At 35.9% G+C, this 17,164-nt stretch overlaps 1 pseudogene; it reads left to right on the forward strand.

The window, feature by feature from the left end:
• The first annotated feature begins 5,168 nt into the window (after nt 1–5,168).
• LOC149183872 (receptor kinase-like protein Xa21 pseudogene) lies at nt 5,169–6,383 on the forward strand (annotated as a pseudogene).
• Nucleotides 6,384–17,164: the final 10,781 nt, after the last annotated feature.

Genomic DNA, 17,164 nt, shown 5'->3' on the forward strand with positions numbered 1-17,164 from the left:
GCGTGAGATCAATTCATATGAAATCAACTCAGTGGAAACATACCAAATTCCATTGGAAATTGGAAATTGTTCGAAACTCAGAGTTTTGCAACTAAGCATGAACAAGTTGAGTGGGAGTGTGCCAATAGAGTTGGGTAAGCTATCCTCTCTTGAACATCTATACTTGTCATATAATCAGCTAGATAGTGACAGCAATACGACCATACCCTTTCTTATAGCTCTTATCAATTGTTCTCACCTACAAATACTAGAGTTGAAATACAATAAACTTGGTAGTGTATTACCCTTTGCCATAGGCAGACTTTCTATCAATTTATCTATATTGTCATTATCAAACAACAAAATACAAGGGAATATACCTCCACATATTGGTAATCTTTGCAGCCTAACCTTTCTAAGTTTGAGTTGCAATCTTTTAAATGGTAGCATTCCAAAAATAGGGAATCTTGAAAAATTAGAAAGATTATATTTAAGTAACAATAGATTGGAAGGTAGCATCCCCAATGACTTTGAACCCATGTTGCTTGGGAGCGGGAGCGGGAGCGAAAACGGGAGCGGGAGCGACCATTTTCAGAAGCTCCCGGTTTGGGAGCGAATCCGGGAGCGAATTTTTAAAATATATATATATATATATATATATATATATATTTTTTTTTTTTTTATTTTTTTTATTTTTGATACATATATGTCAACAAAAACATGTAGAATGATGAATTAGACAAAAAAAAATAAAAAAACATAGATTGATCATTGAACCATATGACATCAATCATCTAGAAATTATAATCGTCATCAACCATGTCCACAAGTTAGTAAAATACATATTACAACTGCAACATATTGAGTCTCGTGAATCATGATTCATCAAATTCAATCTTAAAGTTTCAACTTCAAGCTTTCAAAATTGAAAATTCAATAACATTTATCATCATTGATCACCAAAGTTGTACTTGTAAGCTAAGTTTAACCATTACAAGAAGTAATATCTTAGATATTTCTAAGTCCTAACTTCTAACTGTTAACATGATATGAAATGTTATAAATTTATAAAATGAAACATGAATAATGAAATGAAATGAAACAACTTTAGTCTTTCACGAAGCATCATATTCATAATTCACAATCATTACCAATGAGTTATAATTGCCAAGGCCCAACTTCAAACTTCAAATTTTCATTGTCACAGTGATATATTGTTTACAAAAAATATCATTATGATATGAAAGAGTCAAGAGTCAAGAGTCAAGGACTCAAAACTCAACAGTTATGAAAACTAAAGTCTAATAGAAACTAAAAAAGACAAGTAAACTGTAAATCTACATGTGGCCCTTGCCACGAGAGTCTCCAGGAGTATAAGCAGGTCGTGGTGGTCTTCTAGGAGTCTCCCGCACAGACCGACGACCAGAACTAGAACCTCCACGTGAGGGTGTAGATGGAGGTGGCGACAGCAAAGGAACAAGACTCGGACCTCGAGCACTACTACTGGATGGTGGAGGTGGAGGTGGAATGGCTGCTGTAGCTGCTTCATCTTCATCCCTTACAAGTTCCTCTTCCAGTTCTTCAATATGTACAATGCTATCCTCCAAATTGTCATCCTCTGGGTGATTGTCCCAAATTTTATATGTGGGATCCTCATAAGCCCGATCACAGTAATGACTCAACAACCTCAAGTTGTAGTGCACATAAACCAAGCTTTCTGCTCGGTTTTCATTGAGTCTGTTTCTTTTCACATTATGTATGTAGTTGTAGGTGCTCCAACACCTCTCTGCAAAAGAAGTATTTACAACCTGTGAAAGAACTTTTTTTGCCAATTTTGGCAAAAGTCCCTGGCCGCCATATGTTTCCCACCATGTGAGAGTATCAAATCTATCTTTGTCGTCCATTGCATGGAAGTTACCATACAAACCAGTGCCACTGAAGTATTTGCCTATTTCAAGGCGCACAGCTGCACATTCCTCCCTGTCAGGTACCAACTTTTCTAATGCTTCCAAATATCCTCTAGTTACCTCTGCATCTAAATGGGGTTTGGTCCTAATCCCACCCCCTGCTGCAGGTTGGCCCAACCAAGATGTAGAGTAGTATTTTGGCGTAAGGATATACGCCAAGCAATGTAGTGGAAGATTAAGTCTATTCCACCGTTCACACACACAATCATGAATCAGTTTGTACAAGTCGGGATCTCTGTTATGAACAATATCTTTTATTTGCCCCAACGTGGTATCCATCTGCTCATACACCTCGCCAATCACTGGTTTTTCTGTATCTGCAAACCGAATCATGTGATAAATGGGCTTGGTGAAATCCAATACTTGCCTCACACTTGTCCAAAACTGACCATCAAGAGTGGCCTCCTCCACCAGTTCAAAACCTCGCCTGTCAGCTGCATTTGTAGCCCTTTCCTTTAATACCTGCCAATGTGGACTTGATACCATGCTAGCCAATGACTCTCTTACCTTCAAAAGGCCCCTGAAGGTGAGGTAATAGCTACCAAATCTGGTCTTCGCAATCTTCAACAACTCCAATCTCGAGTGACTGCGGAAAAGGCCATGGGTATTGCTATGATTTGTAATAAATTTTATCATTTGTTTGCCTTTCTTGTACAAATCACCAATCCATTGGTATTGTTCATTTTTGTTCTTGACAACATCATGCAACAGAAGGTTCAATGTGTGAACCAAACATCCAGACCAAAATATGTTGGGGTATTTATCCTCAATAATTGCTCCCGCTGCCTTACAATTAGGAGCATTATCAGTGATGACTTGGATGACATTGTATGGCCCAATACGGTCAATTGTTTCAAGTAATGCTTCTGCAATGTTGATGGCGGTCTTGAACTTGTCTAAGTAATCATGTGCAGTTAGAAAGATGAGACCACTAATAGACACAGCAAGAACACTTATCAATGGCTTTCCTTTTACATTTGTCCATCCATCAGATACAATGGACACCCCATGGTCAGTCCAAGAACTTGTCATTCTATTCAAAGAATGTGATATTTTTGCTTTTTCATGATCAAGGCCAACGGTTCTTGCCTTGTCATACCCAGGGCTCTTGTATCCTTTAGGGACATCATTTATGGCAGAAACCATTTCGTGCCAATAAGGTGAGCGAAGAACATTGAATGGTATCCCACATGCATAGAGAAACCTGTAAACCTTTGAATCCACATCATTCCTACACCCCTCATCAAGGAAATCTGATATGGTTCTATGCCTTAAAGGTGATGACCCTGTGCCTCCATATCCACTGCCTTGGGAGGATGTTGAAGGAGTTCTTTGTGATTGTGAGCTTGGTTCAAAGAAACCCCTTGATTTTTTTGATTTGTATTGGGCTTCCTTCTCTTCCCTTATGTATTTGGCTCTATCCGCTGCTGACACCGCTGTACAAGTTTTGATTCCTATTTGTTTGTCTCCATCCCATGGCCTTTTCCCGCAGAGGTGTCTTCTAGCACGGGTGTATGAACCTGTTTAATCATTGTTGCAATGGGGGCAATGAAATTTAGTTGTTCCACCCCCTCTCCCTGTTTCAGCCCTGTTAACATATTTCCACAATGGAGTTTGGTCTTGTTTAGTTTTTTGAGGGTCATGTTCACCCTCCTCCAGCTCCTCCTCACCGGGGTTTTCATCAATTCGAATTTCTCCAGCTTCTTCATCCCCCTCTTTAGTTTGGCCCCATCGTTTCCTGCTCTTCAGCACCATAATAACCATAAAAGGGACCAAGAAGAGGAAAATGCCAAGAAATATAGCCAGGTCCATGGTGTTTGATGTTTGTAGGGTTTTGAATCTGCAAATTAATTTAATTTATTGGCATTAATTAATTTAATTTAAATTCATGATTTTTAAACTAAATAAACTAAATAAACTAAATAAAATTAACTAAATTACTACCTAACTAAATTAAACTAACTAAACTAACTAAATTACTAAGTTACTTACCTCTTTGCAGGCTTGCTCCTCGCTCCTCGGCGCTTGCTTCTCGCTTCTCCTTGCTCCTTTGCTCTTGCTCTCCATGAAACTCAACTCAATGAAGTGATAATGAATTTTTTTTAGGCCCATTAGGCTTTTAAAACAAATTCATTTATTTATTATTTATTATTTTATTTTATTTTTTATTTTTTATTTATTTTTAATTTTTTTTTTTTTGAGGTCCGGAATTTTTTTTTGCCGGATCGCTCCCGGCACTGATGGAAACGCTCCTGGAGCGATTTTTTAATGCTCGGGAGCGATCGCTCCCCGATCGCTCCCGGGCATTAAAAAATCGCTCCGGGAGCGACGGAGCGATCGCTCCCCACAGCGCTCCCGAAAATGGCAGGGAGAGCAAAATTTTTTTCGGGAGTGCACTCTCGAGCCGCTCCCGCCCGGAGCGCGATTCGGGAGCGGGTTCGGGGGGGGCACTCCCCCGCAACTATGCTTTGAACAATTGCATCATCTTGGTCTACTGGACATTAGTGGAAACATGCTCTCTGGAAAGCTTCCCGATTCCCTTGCACCCCTTAAGCAACTAAGTAGATTCATTCTTCATCACAACCAGTTATCAAGGAGCATACCTGCCAAGCTAGGAGATTGTATAAATTTGGAATTACTTGACTTGTCTCACAATCTACTCACCGGAAGCATACCACAAGAAATTGTTGAACTTTATAATCTACATTTCTATTTGAATTTGTCATGGAATTTATTGGAAGGCTCCTTGCCCATGGAGATTGGTAAAATTGCGATGGCTCAAGCTATAGCCATTTCTGCCAATCAGTTGATTGGGGTCATTCTAACTTCACTTGGAAGCTGTAGTGAACTAGAGTCATTGAATTTATCTCAAAATAAATTCCAAGGCTCTATTCCAAATTCACTTGGAAATTTGATGAGTCTCATGAACCTGGATCTATCTTCCAACTCAATATCAGGGATGATACCAGTTACTTTGAAAAAGTTGAAAATGCTTCAGTATTTGAATTCGTATTTTAACAATCTCACAGGGGAAATTACAAATGAGCTTTTTGCAAATGAGAAAATTATCATTTCGTTAATTGGAAATTCTAAGCTTGTGGAACACAAGTATTACAATTGCCTTCATGTCCAAAACCAAGAGGCCATTTTGCAATTGTGAAAAAGTTAATATTGCCAGGAAGTGGAGTTGTTGCTTTTATGCTATGTTTCCTACTTTTAGGAATGCTTTGGAGAGGGAATGCACGGATGCAAAACATTGATTTCTTACAAGCTATTTTCCAAAAGCTGGATCATCAGAGGATCTCATATCCAGAACTTCAAATAGCAACTCATGGATTTTCTGAGGCTAACTTGTTGGGAGCTGGGGGTTTTGGATCAGTTTATAAAGGCATTTTGAGTGATGGCACACTCGTTGCTGTGAAAGTTTTCAAGCTGCAAAATGATCAAGCTCAAAAGAGTTTTAAAGCAGAATGTACTGTTTTGCATAAGGTTCGGCATCGGAATTTTGTGAAAATAATAATCTCTTGTTCCAACCTTCATTTCAAAGGTTTAGTTTTTGAGTTTATGTCTAATGGAAGCTTAGAGAAGCATTTATATCTCAATGGAGATGACAACAATGGTGAAGATGTGTGTAAATTGGGATTTAAAACAAAATTAAACATTGCCATAGATGTGGCCCATGCCATGGAATATCTTCATCATTATGTTATTACACAAGTAGTGCATTGTGATATAAAACCTAGCAATGTACTGTTGAATGAAGACATGCTAGGCCATGTAACAGATTTTGGTACTTCAAGATTAATTGGTGCAACCTTCACTGATTCACATACTTCAACACTTGCTTTGAAAGGATCTATGGGCTACATGGCTCCAGGTATGAATTTTTTAATCATTACTTTCATGTGCCTTTTACCATTAAGAATTTTGTATGGACCGTTTTAGTAAAATTTGCTGAATGTTGACTTTAATGCAGAGTATCGGTTGGGCCAGACTGTTTCCATCCAAGGAGATGTTTACAGCTATGGCATTTTGTTATTAGAAATGCTCACTACAAAACGACCAACCAACGGCATGTTTGTTGGGGACTTGAACTTGCACAAGTGGGTGAATTTGGCATTCCCAAACAAAATAAATGAGGTAATCGACAATAGCATTTTTAGTGAGGTGAATGGAGATGAATCCAAAGAAAATAATGAATATAAATGCTTAGTTTCTTTGCTTCGCATTGGTTTGCATTGCTCCAAAGATTCACCTGAGGAACAACCAACTATGAGAGATGTGGTAATAGTGTTAGAGAGTCTCAAAGAAGAGTTGGAGGCAAACTTAGTGGTTTCTAGGAAATTAAGACCAAGCATATCTAACTTGCTTGCAGATAACACTACAACAAGAAATATTGCTCTCGCATCAGAAGATCAAAGTTCTTCCACATTTTAGTTTGTAAACATAGCAACAATAGAATATTCAGGTCTTGCCATTATTCTTACAATGGCGATATTGTTTTACTTCTTGTTCTTCAAGCAAATATTTGTTACTATGCATTCTCTATTTCTTATTGTCAAAAATAATAGTTGAATTTTTGCTGCACCTAAAAGGATTATTGTTTAAAATTAAATTATGACTTATAAACATAAATATTAGCATAATGGACTATTTCTGTGATCCATGGACCATGTATGAGAAAATGTTTGGTGTTGAATTCCGATTTTATTTGTGAATTTTTACTCTTCATATTGGACATCTAATTGACAAGTGATGAATGGCAGTTATACTGTACAACTATACATTTTGGTGAAAGTGTGAGGATAAATATTGTGAAGCTACCGATTGATTTTACATATAATTTCTATCTTATGTGTTACCTGCTTAGTTTGTAACTTTGTATTAACTTTTGAACAATCATATTGTATGGTTTCTTAGATCCCAATGAACCCTGGGTTTGTCACTTGCTCCTATTGATAAGGAGCACCAGGTTTTGAAAATGGAGGTTTGATGTTAAGTTCGTCCCACTAGCTTAAATAGACAGAGGGTTTCCTCATTATTGTATAATGCTGCTATTGTTTCAAAATCAGTGTCACGACCAAGGTGTTTTTTATTCCTCAGATCTCTCAGTGGCCTTCTCATTACCGAATTCAATGAAGCTTTGACATTACTCTGTCAATATTGTTCGGTAGAAAATGATACTTTAGACATTGAGTTTCATATGTCAAAGCTAATTTTACATTGGTTCTGGTTTTTTTCCTTGCATTTGCTCTTGCTCTAGTGATTTCTCTGTTTAGTGGACCCTCTTCATTGACTAAAAGAGTTGCAGGCACATCTGACTCGCAGCAATCATTTAGTTACTCAATATTTGATGGCCTTGAAGCCCATGCAGCTAATTCATACTTTTCCTGCATGCACAAACTCCAACAACGACCAATATCACTATTCTTTGGTTGACAGTGGTGTAGTACACACATAAGTTAGCATAGAAAAAGTTCGGAAATTCTAAAGATTAAGGGGAATGAAAGAAAGTTTTCAGACAATTCGGGCCAAGCTAAAGATAGACACATCTAATTATAATATTTTCAAAGGAAAATGGATCTGATACCCAAAAGGTTCTTTATACGTAAACAAGACCTGTGCATATGTTCCATGAATAGCTGACCTGAGATTGCACCCTGCTTCCTTTCAACGATACATCATTCCTAAATTTGGTTCAAAGAAGAAGTGGGCTTTTGTGGGCAATTTTATATCTGATATCAGATGCAAACATTAAGTAATCAGAGGTTAATGAGCATGTACAGTGGTGTTTAGATACTGAAAAGACATTGATGGTTCTCTGGGTAAAAGCACAGAGGAAAAGTTTAGTTGTTTGGTGGGGAGTAATGAAATTTGCTTCAGATGTTTTAGATGGAGAGTGGATTGGGAGACTTTGTTGGCAGATATGAAGGTCATCATTCTATCCACTGGGGGACGGTTAGTTTCTAAAATCAGTAGTGTACATCACATATAAAAGATGAGAGAGCAGGCTCCTGCTGCCATCCCATAACAACTGTGTAGACTTACTACGCTGGGATTGTGATTGATGAAAATTCTTGGAGCATGGAAAGCAAAAGTAGCTTGGAAATTGTTTTAGCTGATTATTGCATTTAATCAAACTAAGGAAATCTAAGATTGGGTGCCTCCTCTTTGCGGAGTGTATATAATGCGCGTTTTCCCTTCACCAGACATTATGCAGACCCTTTTGTTTTGGTTTGGTGAATGCTATTTCATGTTAATTCGCCTTCTGAAAGTTGCCCTTCTTTTCAAAGTTCATCCAGACATGGACATTGGCTTCATTTCTGTAAGATTCGTTGGTAAAGACTCTTCTTGTTAGTTGGGTAGATATTGACTCGAACCATTCAGATAATGTCAAAATTTCTATTGACATAAAATTGTAACAAGCATTTTGGGTTCCTTTTCTCCTACCAAACTTATTTTAATTAAAAGTATTTATTTTATTATTTATAAAGAGTAAAAAAATTATTTTAGTAGTAATTATTAGACATAATTAGAATTTTATTTTTATTTTTTTGAGAAATTGTAAATCTTTATTATTTAAAATGTATTTTTGGAATGCATAAATAAATTCAAGTTTTTGAAAAACTCCTAGAATAAAAATAGTATAAATCACAAATTTCAAACTTATTATTCCAAAAAAATTTGAAAAATTTCAAACAAATTCAATCATAACCTATAAACCAATAAAATTAGAAATATCAATTAATTAAACTACACTATTTTAATATAAAATCATAATAGTATTCTTATTATGTTACTGCGAAGTGACATATAGCAATAGTGCTGGGCTATACTTTTCCTATGTACCATGAAAGTTTTTAATATTTTCAAAGTTAAACATTGATTCTCAATTATTTTTTAGGATGACGTAGGCTCGCTTCCATCTCAGGGATACAAAGCTTGAGGCCATACGCTAGCCTTTGCTATTCCATCTCGGAGGACCCTCTAGTCTTGTACTCACTTACTCCTCACTGTAATGTACACCTTACAGAAAGGGATGGGTCGTCCCATCGAGAGGTGAGCTTGTTTTGAATTCAGAGCACAAATACCAGTGTCGATGAGCCCATGCCTGTGAAGCGCTATGGGTTCGAGCTCACTAAGAGCCCTGAAAACCCGACTTTGAAATCCATTATGCTCTCCTCTCCAATAAACCCAAAGTTTCTTGTTCCTCTTTTTCTTCGTTGCCAAGAGCGCAACTTGTCGCTTGCGAGGTGGAGAAATGCACAACAGATCTTGCAATTTCCATGGAGTACTATGAGAGGCACATGGTTTGTGAGAAACATTCAAAAGCTCGAATTGTACTCGTTATTAGCCTCTAGCAACGCTTTTTCCAACAATGTAGCAAGTATTACCTTTCTCTTTTGATGCCAGATCCTACCTGACTTGCGACAAGATTGACGGTTGGAGTATGCAAAAAAATATTAACTCATTCTCACTTTATAATTATATTTTCTATTGAGAGAATCTTCAACAAATTACTAACATATGTTTTTATTTCGTTTGAATTGCAAAAACTGAGTACATACATTCATAGATAATCATATATCTAATTCCTCTTCTATCATTACTAAAATTATTAAAATTTGGATGAGTTGGAATTTTCCCAAAAAGGAATCTAAGCTCCTTATTTTTCTCCAAAAAGTCTTAGCTTTCTTCAAATTTTTCCTCCTACAAATCCAGCCTATTTTCTAAACTTCATAAAAACTACTTTCATTTATATCCACAATAGCGGATAAGATTTATTTATTTATTGTTTTTGTTTTTTGTTTTCTAACATCATTCCTATCCAAACTTTTTGATCTTTAAACTAAAACAAAATAGGTTTGCTAATAAAATAAAGGAACCTAATCCCTCCACATTTCATTTGTTTTTTTCCAATTTCAAGAGTAAGATGTTCCTGCATCAGACTCTCGGGAAAAGAAATTGTCCACGATCTCTTGAACGTTTGTGCAATGCTTGGACATCTCTACAACAATCATCCAAGTAGCATCCTCCACTTGTTGATTTCTCCACTTAACCAAAAATTGAAAGTACTCTTTTCCTCTATTTTTTTCACCACTTTTCGATCTAATAGCCCTTCAATTTCCTTTGGAGTTGCTTTGGGCATTTGTTGTTTCCATGCAACAATTTGATCTACTTCACTGGAAGACTCATCATCTGAAATGTTCCCTGAAATGAATACAGTTTAGAAACATTAAAAATTGGGGAAATACCAACATTGCTTGGAAGCTCCACTTCATAAGCATTGGACGAAAATTTTCTTAAAATTTTACAAGCTTTGATCTTCTTGAGTTTTAGCTTGTTGTAAGTTCCCTTAGGAAATCTTCCTTTCCTCAAATGTACCATCACTAAATCACTAATCTCAAAGTTTCTATTGCCTTCTCTTCGAATCATCCCTTTGTTTGTATTCGCTGCCACTTTCCTGTAGCTGTTGCTTAACTCTTTATTGCAATTCTTCCATGCTCACTACAAATTCTTCACTTTCTACACTCCTTATATCTTGTTTTCCCGAATTCCTCAATTCATATACTCCCCTTGGATGCATTCCATACAAGATTTGGAAGGGATTCGTACTTTTGTTGGGTGTATCATTGTATGCAAATTCAGCCTGAGCAAGAACCTGATCCCATTGTTTGGGAGTTTCACTTACCAAGCTTCTTAGGATGTTTCCCAAGCTCCTATTCACAACTTCTGTTTGCCCATCAGTTTGTGGGTGATAGGTTGAGCTAAAATTAAGGTTAGTACCCAACTTCTTCCATAATGTTCTCCAAAAATGACCGACAAACCTTGTGTCTCTATCAGATACAATACTTCTAGGCAATCCATGCAACCTTACGACCTCTTTAAAGAACAAATTGGCAACATTGGTGGCATCACTAGTTTTTCTACAAGGTATAAAATGTGTCATTTTAGAGAATCTATCAACCACAACATAGATAGATTCATTACCTCTTTGAGTCCTTGGAAATCCCAATATAAAGTCCATGCTCATTGAATCCCATGGCCCAGTAGGAATTGGTAATGCCTAATATAAACATGTTTTTTGACTTCTTCCCTTTGCATATTGGTAGATCCTACATTTTGCAACAAACCTTTTCACATCATCTTGCATGCCTGACCAAAAATAAAAAGCATTCAATTGAGCAAAAATTTTATCTTGCCCAAAATGTCCTGATAATCCTTCGCTATGATTTTCCTTGATAAGATTTTTTCTCAGAACGTTTGGGTATGTGCAATCTACTATCTTTAAATAACAATCCTTCCTACAACATAAAGCTCAACCATGGAGTTCTATCACCACTAACTGGATTTTTACAAGCAACATATGCATCTTTAAAATCAACATCTTCCTTATACATCTCCTTCATTTTATCAAATCCTAAAGTGTTGATTTGAAACTCATGAAAAATCAAATTTATTCTACTTAATGCATCAACAACCTTATTTGATTTACCACTTGTATGCTTGATGACAAATGTGAAATTTTGCAAGAACTCCACCCATTTAGCATGCCTCTGATTCAATTTGGCTTGACTGTTTATAAACCGTAGAGCATGGTTATCAATATAAAGAACAAATTCTTTGGGCATAAGATAATGCCTCCATTTTTTTAAAGCTTGAACTATAGCATATAACTCTTTATCATAAGAGGAATACTTTTGCCTTGCTTCATTTAATTTTTCATTGAAATATGCAATCGACCTTCCTTCTTGACTTACGACAACTCTAATATCAACTCCACTTGCATCTGTCTCAACTTGAAAACATTTGTTAGAATATGTTAAGGCTAATACAGGTTGTTCAATTATCATTTGCTTCAATATTTTAAAATTTCTATCTATTGCTACAGTCCATTTAAATGGTTTCTTATTATCCTTGATTGTGTCAACAATGGGTACACACAAACTACTGAAATCCTTTATAAACTTTCAGTAGAAACTTTCAAGACCGTGAAAGCTTCTTACCTCAAACATATTCTTTGGAATAGGCTAGTTAATGATTTCCTTCACTTTAACTGGATCCATCTCCAATTCTTCTTTCGAATCACAAATCCCAGGTATACTAGTGCATTCTTCATGAAGCTACATTTCTTTAAATTTATCAACAACTTCTCTTGCTGCAGGTTGCTCAAAATTAATTTGAGATCCTTGAGATGCTCTTCTTTTGTTTGGATATACACTAAAATTTCATCCATATAAACAATAACAAATTTACTTGTAAACTCTTTCAAAACTTCATTCATTAATCTCATAAACATGCTAGGTGCATTGGTAAGGCTAAACGACATTACTAACCACTCATACAATCCATTGTTTGTTTTGAAATTTGTTTTCCATTCACCTCCCTCTCTAATTCTAATATGGTGATAGCCACTCTTGAGATCAATTTTAGAAAAATACTTAGCACCACTCAAACAATCAATCAAATCTTCAATGCGAGGAAGTGGAAATCTGTACCTGATTGTAATTTTATTGATGGCCCTTGAATCAGTACACATTCTCCATCCACCATATTTCTTTGGGCTAAGCATGGTGGGAACAACACATGGAATTAAGCTCTCCTTTATTAATCCTTTGTCCAACAACTCCTGCACTTGTTTCTTTATCTCTTCATTTTCTTGTGGAGTCATGCGGTATGTTTCTTTATTCAGAAGACTTGCCCCTAGAATTAGATCTATATGATGACTAATGCTTCAAAAGGAGGCAACTTATTTGGCAATTCATCAACAATTATATCTGCGAACTCATCCAACATAACCTTGACTTCTTTAGGCAAATCATTTAAACTTGTGCTAGTAATAATTACCTTGGGCTTACCAATCAAAGCAAAATGAATTTCTTCTTTCCTTTTGAGCTCTTGCAACAATTCCTTCCCATCCATAAGTAGCACACTAGGACCAACTTCCTCTTTCAGATCCTTATCCTCCAAAGGTACTAGCAGATGTTTTTGGCCATTTTTCTCAAGAGTGTAGGTGTTCCACTTGCCATCATGAATGGATTTCCTGTCATACTTCCATGGTCTTCCCAACAACACATGACACACATCCATTAGCATTATATCACATAATACCTCATCCTTGTAATTACCAATTTGGAACTCCACTTTACATTGCTCATTCACCAATATCTGATGACCTTTTGTAGCCAAGACACCTTGTAAGGTATGGGATGTGCTATTCTCTGCAACCCCAACTTCTCTACCATTTCTGTGGAGACCAAGTTATTTGTGCTACCACTATCAATCACCACTTTGCAACACTTGCCTCTTGATTTGCATGTGGTTCTAAATAAGCTTTTTCTTTGTGCTGGTTCCTTAACTTCTTTTTTAGACTTAATCAATATTCTCTTCATCAATAATGATTCTCCTACCTCTGGTGTTTCTTCATGGATAACTACAACTACATTTTCTTCTTGTGCTTCTGCTATATTTTCTCCTCTTTGGCTTGTAGGATTATTTTCTGGACAATCCCATGACATATGTCCCAATTTCCCACATTTGTAACATTGAACTTGGTAGCCTCTGCCTCGACCACGTCCTCTTGAGAAAGGTCTTCTTCCTCTTGATTCACCCCCTCTTGATGGTTGTCTGTTTTATCTACCTTCGCCTTCCTTTGGAGACTGAGTTTTCTCCCGGTAGCTGGTTTGTCCTCTTCCCTTACATGACTCCTCCCTCTATTCCTTTGGCTTTGCTTTCTAGCCAATTTTTCCTCTTCTTTCAAGGCGAATTGGTAAGCATCTTATAAATTTCTGGATGAAAATAGACTAAACTCATCTTGAATCTCAAAGCGCAACCCATTGATATATTTGGCAACCTTTTCAGGTGTTTCTTCAATGTACCCTGCTCTAATATTCACCTTGTAAAATTATTCAGTATACTCTTTAACAATCAATGGCCTTTGTTTTAAATTTTGCATTTTCCTGAATAAAGACAACTGTTAATCTTTGGGCAAAAATTTACTTTTTAGCTTTGCCCCCATTTTTCTCTAGCTTTTCATCTTGGTTGTTCTTTCTTTTCTTTTCTTTTTGGACTCCATCCCACCAAAGAACTGTGTGTCCTTTCAATCTAGTAACTGTTGAAAATAGCAACAAGAAATGCTAAAAATAGAAATGCTAAAAATAGCATTGCTATAAATAGCATTTCAGGATATACTCCAACTCTGTTGGAAATAGCAAAAAAATAGAAATGCTAAAAATAACATTGCTATAAATAGCATTTCAGGATATATTCCAATTTTGATTTGTCCTTGAATCAAAATTGAGAATTAAAATTCGAATTTAGTCTCACTAGCTGCTTGAAAAATAATCAATTAATTCATCTTGATTTAATTAGTTGGAGAAAATCAAACATGAAGTTGTGAAGACACGCAACAATTATCCCTTTAATTGAGGAAGTTATCCCTTAATTAAGGAGATAAGGATGAGTTGTATTTGAGTTGTAATTAGTTAGCTCAGTTAACTGAATTAAGTCCATTTAAATTAGTTCCAAATAGTTGGAGGAACTAATTGTGAGTTCAGTCAGTTAATGCATGCATGAATGCAACTAGTGTTCTCTAGATAACTGAATATTTTCTCATAAATAACTCATGCATGTCAGTTCAGATAGAGACCCAGTTGAGATTAAAGACAGGGACATTGTACTATTAGTTGGAGGAATTTTCCTATAAAGGAAACTCATCCATGCAGAAGGAATCATCTCCTTCAGGATTGCACAGTTATTTCAGAGGTTAGTGTTGTGTGTGAGGTGAGAATCACACAGGTTGCAGCTGGAGGACCCAAGAGAAATTGCGCAAGGAAATATGAGGCTTGGAGGACTGAAGGAAGGCACAGGTGTTGTCTATTCTGTCTATGAGCAGCGGTGAAGGATTGTACTGAGAGCTGGATAGCTTGTGAGCTAAAGCTTCGTGTAATCCTGAGATATTTCCACTTGTATGATAATACAGATAACAAGGTTTTTAGCAGAGGCTTTCCCCAGAGTATTCTTCTATGTTTCATGTGTATGAATTCTTCTTCTCTGTTATATGTGTTCCGATTGATCTTGCTCAAATTGATTAAGCTTCCGCAAAATTTGATAGTAGAGGTAGATCAAGTATTTTGCTTTAGTACATTGTATTATCAGGTAATCTACAGTGAGAATTTCTACATGGTATTAGAGCTAGTTGATCCATAGAGGAATTTCTACAGTAACAACAAACTTCACCTATTTGTGTTCATATACCTCCTCATATTCAAAATGCTTATCTAAAACATTGATCCAATCTATTAACTATTCTGGTTCCAAGCTACCACTGTAGGTAGGTATCTCCGTTTTAGGCCTCCAAATAGCCCCAATCATTGACCTCATCAATTTAATTTTTGCAGGCTCTTTGACATGTTCTTCATCCTCAGTTGGAGACTCTTCCTCAGATTCATTCATGTCTCCTGTCTTTGGATCTCTTTGCCTGTTCATCTCAAAGGCTTCTAGCCTTTCTTGGACACGTCTCATGTCCTCCCTATCTCCAACATCAGTTGTTGGTCTTCTCCTTTGACCTTGTCTTCCCCATCGAGCGTGAAATTCCATTTCACACCTTTTTTTTATGTGTCGTAGCTATGATACCAAAATTGATGCCAAATCTTGCCGGACCTGCAACAAGGTTGATAGTTGGAGTATGCAAAAAAACATTAACTCATTCTCACTTTCGAATTATATTTTCTATTGATAGAATCTCCAACAAATTACTAACATATATTTTTATTTTTTTGAATTGCAAAAAATGAGTACATACATTCATAGATAATCATAAATACAATTCCTCTTCAATCATTACTAAAATTACTAAACTTTGGTTGAGTTGGAATTTTCCCAAAAATAAATCCAAGCTCCCTGTTTTTCTTGAAAAAGTCTTAGCTTTCTTCAAATTTTTCCTCCTACAAATCTAGTCTATTTTCTAAACTTAATAAAAAACTACTTTCATATATATCCACAAAAGCGGATAAAATTTCTTATTTTCTTTTCTAACATCATTCCTATCCAAACTTTCTGATCTGTAAATTAAAACAAAACTAATTTACTAATAAAGTAAAGGAATCTAATTCCTTCCACATTTCATTTGTTTTATTCCAATTTCAAGAGTAAAATGCTCCTGCATCAGCTTCTTAAAACTAGGATTTTGATTTTTCTTTTTCCCAATTTTTTGGCAGAAAGTTTTTATTGTTCTTCTATGTTGTTTTGCTCAATATTTTTGAAAGACAATGTAAATTAGATTATGGATTTAAGCATAGAAATTTCTTAAAAGTTGAGTTGGTTAATTTTTTTTCTACTCTAAGCACAACACTGCATTCAATACCTCGGAACTTGATATTAAGAAAAGGGAAAACATAACTAAACTTTTTTGGTCAAGATATCATTGATAAAATTAATTTACCAACCCAGTCTACACTACATCTACAATCCACAAAAGAATAAGATCAAATACAAGGAAACAATTTTTGAGATTTAAAGTCGAACAAAATGAATTCCAAATTTAATTAATTTCTTCATCAAATCGAAAACAAAGACTCAAAGAATAGTAATTCCAACATATTGGATAAATCTTACAAGAAGAATAGAATGCAAAGGAGCATTCCCAAATTAATCAAATCCGTACAAAGGAAAATAGCCCAATGAAAGCATCCATAGGCTCTAGATAGAAGAGATAGAGAAATGAAAATACATAAATAAATAAATAAAATAAAATAAAATACCCACTTACCTGACTCACAAACATATCTAAACAGGTTAGTTAACTGAAGGTATAAGAAATCGCATGTGGAGAAATGACTATTTTTATTAATATTTTGCTCCCCTGAAAATCCCATGCTTCCTTTGCTTAGAATCTGTGAAAATTTTGGAATCACATAAAGAAGAGGCCGAAGAGAGTCCTTGAGAATTTCCTTAAAGAAATACTGGTCTGAACAAAGTTAACTCAGTTTCTTGGTCCAGAATGTTCAAACTTGCAGCTCCTGCGGTCATGACGTCTACCATTTCAAAGGATCGAACTTTGGACTATGATGAAGGTTTATGAACAATGGCATGAACTTCCATCCTTTTTGGATGAGGTAACCTGTAAAACAAATACCATATAGAAAATAAGCTCTTAAAATAACTTACCCAATTCATTTTCTCCTAGTTTTTCTGCTAATTTATGGCCAAACTGCCAG

The sequence above is a fragment of the Pinus tabuliformis genome, chromosome 3_2 (genome assembly GCF_031772625.1).
Source record: "Pinus tabuliformis cultivar Carrire ecotype Pingquan chromosome 3_2, CPIR1, whole genome shotgun sequence".
NCBI lineage: Eukaryota > Viridiplantae > Streptophyta > Pinopsida > Pinales > Pinaceae > Pinus > Pinus tabuliformis.